Here is a 6913-nt window from a genome sequence, read left to right as displayed (position 1 = left end):
TCTTTTCTTCTTCTTCTTCTTCTCTTCTTCTTCTTCTTCTTTTTCTTCTTCTTCTTCTCTTTTACGACGTTTGGCAAACGATATACTGCACCCCCTAAAATTTTTCACTTTGTTCAATTGCAGCCATTTGAAAAAATCATTTCAATCAAATGTCATTATTAATGTACACAGATCCCATATTGACACGAAAGAAACAAATCTTGACATTTTTGCAAATTTCTTTAAAAAAAAAATCAAATTTCTCACAGCCGTAAGTATTCAAACCCTATGCTTAGTATTTATCAGGAAGCACCTTTTAAGCAAATACAGCCATGAGTCTTTTTGGGAATGATGCAAGAAGTTTTTCACACCTCAATGTGGGGATCCTCTACCATTCCTCCTTATTTAACCCGGGTTAAATACATGAAGAGTCACTGATGTAGTGGTACACACGCCTGCCTTTGGTGCGGGCAGTCTGGGACCGATTCCAACTCAGTGATGGTGTCAAAATCGGCCCTGCGAGTGACTCATGGCGACCTATTCAGGGTGTAGTCCACCTTTTGCCGAAAGCTAGCTGGGATAGACTCCAGCTTTCCAGTGACCCTTGTGAGGATGAGCGGCTTGGGTAATGGATGGATAAATATGAGTGTCACATTATTATAATTTTTACTTCTGATATAAATGCTTCCATTTCCCTCTCCATCCCCAGTTTCTTGCCAGATTTCATTTATTTTACACAGTACAATACTTTTTATCTCTAATTTATAATATCTCAAATGTCTACTTTCCTGTTGTCCAAAGCCCCCTTTCCCAATCTGTCCACCATCTCATTCCTTTTATCCCCAACATGGACAGTAACCAATAAAAAATTGATTTACCCACCTTGTTTTTTAACGGGACAAGTCGAAAGGAAAAGAAGAAGAACTGAAGAACCTTGTATGAAAAGACAGCTGTTTGTAAGCAATGTCAAAAATACTGTTTTTTTTTCACTAAAACATTAAATTTGGGGGCTGGTGGGAACTTGATGAAAAAGTACTGAAACCACTCCTCTACTTAAGTACAAAAGTACAGATTTAAAAATGTACTTAATTACTTTTTTCTTTACCTTTCGGCTTCTCCCATCATGGGTCGCCACAGCATGTCATCTTTTTCCATCGAAGCCTATCTCCTCCATCTTCGTCTCTAACAGCCACTGCCCTCACGTCTTCCCTCACAACATCCATCAACCTCTTTGGTCTTCCTCTTGCTCTTTTGCCTGGCATCTCCATCCTCAGCACACTTCTACCAATATACTCACTCTCTTGCTTCTTGTCATGTCCAAACCATCGAAGTCTGCTCTCTCGACCCTTGTCTCGAAAACATCCAACTTTGGACGTCCCTTTAATGAGCTCATTTCTCATCCTATCCAACCTGCTCACTCCCAGCGAGAACCTCAACATCTTCATTTCTGTTACCTCCTGTTCTGCTTCCTGTTGTCTCTTCAGTACCACCATCTCTAACCCGTACATCACGGCCAACGTCACCACGGTTTTATAAACTTTGATGCGATGCTACCCGAGGCTTATTGACATGACTTTGTCCATATTTTGATGTTTGTTCATATCATCATCATCATCATCATCATATTTTTCACATATGGATTGGGAATGTGAGATATGTGACAGTCTGTGTTGTGACACCTTCCGCCAACTGTTCCAACCTGCTTGGACCCGTTTCGTCACTTCCTTACCGCACTCACCATTGCTCTGGATTGTTGACCCCAAGTATTTGAAGTCGTCCACCCTCGCTATCTCTTCTCCCTGTAGCCTCACTCTTCCCCCTCCACCTTTCTCATTCACGCACATATATTCTGTTTTACTTCGGCTTATCTTCATTCCTCTCCTTTCCAGAGCATGCCTCCATGTTTCTAATTGTTCCTCCACCTGCTCCCTGCTTTCACTGCATATTACAATATCATCTGCGAAGATCATACTCCAAGGGGATTCCAGCCTAACCTCATCTGTCAACCTATTGTTGGAAGGAGGTCCTTCCGCATGTTCGTCCAATTCCAGGTTTGGTCAATAGCTGGACTCCAGAGGCGTGAAATGTGCCGAACACTTCAAAGTTTAATGAACAGAGCGCTCTCACTGATGTGACTAGACACCCAAGGCTGTCTGCTGAGAAACACCTCTGTTGTGAATGGACACTTGAGGCAGGTGCCTGCTAAAAAAAAAAACTCCATTGAAGGCAGTTCCTGGAACTGGGTATTAGCGCAGGTTGCTGTCCTAACATAACCTTTCACTATCCATTACCACAGGAAACAAGAAGTGGCTCAGAGCTGAGCCCTGATGCTGTCCCCACCTTCACCTTCAATTCTTCTGTCAACACCTACGGCACACCTCACCATTGTTCTTCTGCCGTCATACATTACTGTACTATTCTAACATATTTCTCTACTATACGAGACTTCCACATGCAGTATCACAGTTCCTCTCTTGGTACTCGGTGAAAAGCTTTTTTCTACATCCACAAAGACACAATGTAGCGCCTTCTAACCTTCTCTGTACTTTTCCACCAGCATCCTCAAGGCAAATAATGCATCTGTGGTATTCTTTCTCGGCATGAAACTATACTGTTCCTCTCAGATACTTCTGTCCTGAGTCTAGCCTCCACTACTCTTTCCCATAACTTCATTGTGTGGCTCATCAACTTTATTCCTCTAAAATTCCTACAGCTCTGAAAATCGCCTTTGTTCTTAAAAATGGGAACTAGCACACTTTTCCTCTATTCTTCAGGCATCTTCTTGACCACTAGTATTCTGTTGAATAAGTTGGTCAAAACCTCCACAGCCACTTCTCCAAATTGCTTCCATACCTCCACAGGTATGTCATCAGGACCAACTGTCTTTCCATTTTTCATCCTCTTTCGTACCTTTCTAACTTCCGCCTTACTGATCATTCCCACTTCAATCGCATCTCAATGTATTCCTTTCACCTCTCCTCAGTCCTCCCAGTATCCCACTTCTTCTTTGCCCATCTCTTTCCTTGTATGACTTCCTGTATTTTGGGGTTTCACCGCTAAGTTTCTTTCACCTTTCCTACCAGAAGACACCGCTAGTACTCTCCTGCCTATCTCTCTGATCACCTTGGCTGTAGTAGTCCAGTCTTCCGGGAGCTCCTCCTGTCCATTGAGAGCCTGTCTCAGTTCTTTCTGAAAGGCCACACGACATTCTTCCTTCCTCAGCTATCACCACACGGTTCTCTGGTCTACCTATGTCTTCTTAATCTTCCTCCCCACCACCAGAGCCATCCTACATACAACCATCCCATTCTGTCAAGCTACACTCTCCCAAACCACTTCCTTACGGTCAGTGACCTCCTTTAGATTACATCGTTTGCACAAAATATTATCCACCTACGCGTTTCTACCAACCCTCTTGTAGGTCACTCTATGTTCCTGCCTCTTCTGGGGAAAAAAGTGTTTACTACTGCCATTTCCATCCTTTTTGCAAAGTCTACCACCATCTGTCCCTCAAAGTTCCTTTCCTGAAAGTTGCACTTACCCATCCCTTCTTCATCACTCCTGTTTCCTTCACCAATATGTCCATTAAAATCTGCACCAATCAAACTCTCTCTCTGTCTGGGATGCTCAGAACTACTTCATCAAGTTCCTTCTAGAATTTCTCTTTCAACTCTAGGTCACATCCTACCTGTGGGGGATAGCTGCTAATCACATTATACATAATACCCTCAATTTCAAATTTCAGCCTCATCACTCGATCTGATACGCTTTTCACCCCCCCCCAAGAGATTCTGAGCCAGCTCTGCCTTTAAAATAACCCCTACTCCATTTCTTTTCCCATGTACTCCATGGTAAAATAATTTAAACCCCTGAAAGGAGTGTTAATTAGTGATGCTTCCTATAACCGTCGAATACCCGACTGTATTGTGCAACCATGGTGATATAAGTTGTTTTTCACTCACCTGTTTTTCACTCACTTGTTTTTCTGGTCAAGACGTCCTGACCGTTTCACTATTGTGTTCGCATGCATACACTCACTTGTTTTTCGCATATAAGTTGTGTTTCATTAGTTGTGGGATGTCTCGACAGTTATGGCTGCGTAAGATGTTTCTCAGAGCCTGAAGGACACACTTAGGTGTCAATAGTAAATCGGCTACAATTGTTGTGGCGCCAGGTGGGACGGGTAGGCAACCCGCCCTTTCTCTCGCACGCAACTGAAAAGTATAATAGAGAGATGCAGAGTACAAACAGGTAGAGTCTGCTGCGGGTTTCGTACGGACGCCCAGCTGGTTGACAAGCGGACCTCTACCTGGGTGAATGGCTCTCCACCTTCTCGGCATTGGTAAGGGGCTCATATGATTGATTTCACGCAATGTCAACTGTGTTTTGAGAACTTGCATTTGGTCGAAATAAATATGCCAGTTATTGAGGCTAAATAGCATTTGGGAATGTTGGTCTTTTGTTGAGTGTCTTCTTTTTCTCCTGAGCGCCGACCAGCACCGATCCTTTCAATAAAACAACCCCGCTCCTAAACTTTTAGCCGTACTGCCTTTCCACCTGCTCTCTTGGATGCACAATATATCAACCTTTCTCCTAATCATCATGTCAACCAACTCCTGACCTTTTCCTGTCATAGTCCCAACATTCAAATTCCCTACATTCAGTTGTAGGCTCTTCTTCTTCTGTTGACAAATTCGGTTTCCTCCTCTTCTTTGTCTTTGACCCACAGTAGCTGAATTTCCACCGACGCCCTGCAGGTTAACGATGCTGGGGGCAGGCGTTGTTAACCCGAGCCACAACCGATCCAGTATGGTATTCTTGAGATGAACGCTCATATTTGCTTGGCACAGTTTTACGCCGGTTGCCCTTCCCGATGCAACCCTCTGCATTTATCTGGGCTTGAGACCGGCCAACAGATTGCACTGGCTTGTGCCCCCATAGGGCTGGATTTATGAAGGTACTTAAGTACAAATCAGTATATTGATATTTTCAATCCAATAAAATACCATCACAAGATTTTTATATTTCTCCAGATAATTGGCATGTTTTCTCTGAAGACAACAATGGACAAAACAAACAACATTTATACAAAAATTTATATGGGCGGAATTGTGGCGCTGCTATAGAGCGTTGGGCTCACAGTTCTCGGGACTGAGGTTCAAATTCCTGTTCCCTCTGTGTCAAAATTGCATATTCTTCCCAGGCCTGCGTGGGTTTTCTCCGACCATTCCGGTTTCCTCCCACGTCCCAAAACCTGCATTAATTGGAGACACAAAATTACCCCTAGATGTGATTGTGTGTGTGACTGTTGTTCATCTCTATGTGCCCTGCAATATGCTGGCAACCAGTTCAAGGTGTAGTTAACTTCCTGCCCGATGAGAGGATTGGCTCCAGCAGTCCCGCAACACAAGAGAGGATAATCAGCTCAGAAAATGGATGGATGGATCTACTTGTTCATCCAGCCATCCATCCATCCATCCATCCATCTTCTACCACTTTTACGGGTTAGGTCTCAGGGGCAGTAGATTTAGCAGGGATGCCCAGACCCAGACTTCCCTTTTCCCATCAACGTCATGAAGTTCTTCTGAGGGGATCCCGATGCTTTCCATGCCAGCCGAGGGACGTAGTCTCTCTAGCCTGTCGTGGGTCATGTCCGAACACCTCGCCGGGGAGTTGTCCAGGAGGCATACGAATCAGATGCCCCAGCCACCTCATCTTCTTCTTTTCCTTTTGGCTTGTCCTGTTAGGGGTCGCCACAGCGTGTCATCCTTTTCTGGACCCCAGTCTCCTCTCGCCCCTGTCGCGGCGGCGTCTGAACCCCAGGCACCTCTCGCTCATGTCTCGGTGGCGCCTGAACCCCAGCCGCCTCTCACTAATGTCTTGGCAGTGCCTGACCTCCACCCACCTCATGCTCATGTCTCGCCAGCACTTGGCCCCAGCCACCTCTTGCTCATATCTTGGTGGCGACCGACCAAAAGCCAACTCTCGTTCATGCCTCAGTGACAACAAACCCCAAGCCGCCTCTCGCTCATGCCTCGGTGGCGACCGGCCACAAGCCACCTCTCGTTCATGCCTCAGTGGTGACCGACCCCAAGCCGCCTCTCGCTCATGCCTCGGTGGCGATTGACCCCAAGCCACCTCTTGCTCATGCCTTGTTGGCGAACGACCCCAAGCCGCCTCTCGCTCATGCCTCGGTAGCGAATGACCCTAAGCCACCTCTTGGCCATGACTCAGTGTTGACTGACGCCAAGTTTCCTCTCGCTCATGCCTCAGTGGCGACCGACCACAAGCCACCTCTCGCTCATGTCTCGGCGGCGCCTTAACCCCGCTGTCTCCCAACCAGGCCTCAGCGGCACTCGACCAGCATCAGCTGGAGCAGTCTCCCGACCAGGTCTCGGCAGTGCTTGACCAGCAGCCCCTGCCTCTCGACCACGTCTCAGTGGTCCACGGCCATCATCAGCAGCAGCCGTCGACCAGTGTCAGCAGCCACCTGTTCTTGAACACCCGACAGTAGGGCTTCGTTCTCAGCTGTCACCTGCTCCTGTTTGGTTACTGCCTTGCCATTGGGACCCCTCTCATGGATGTTCGCCTGAGTCACCTGATAGGGAACCTGGTGCTTGCCGTCCTAGCCGACCTCCTGAACTACTCAGCCAATCTCCTAGCTTTGGGTGGCCTGGACAGCCGCCAGACATACTAGTGACAGACAGCATTGCAGCACAGAGCACTACATTAATCAAAAAAGGAAATTAAAACAAACCGCTTGTCCACAAGATGCACATGGGTTAGAAAAAATACCGTCAAGATGTAATAACCTGAGGCCGAGTCCAGAGTATTCAGGTGAGGAAATGAAGAGAGAGAATTGAGAGTCTCCATCTAAAGATACTGGGGACACAATGCAATTCCCAGAGCAGCGCTAACCCCAAGAAAACACTAG

Source organism: Syngnathoides biaculeatus, chromosome 3, assembly GCF_019802595.1.
Source record: "Syngnathoides biaculeatus isolate LvHL_M chromosome 3, ASM1980259v1, whole genome shotgun sequence".
NCBI classification, from domain to species: domain Eukaryota; kingdom Metazoa; phylum Chordata; class Actinopteri; order Syngnathiformes; family Syngnathidae; genus Syngnathoides; species Syngnathoides biaculeatus.
This window is presented reverse-complemented; position numbering follows the sequence as displayed.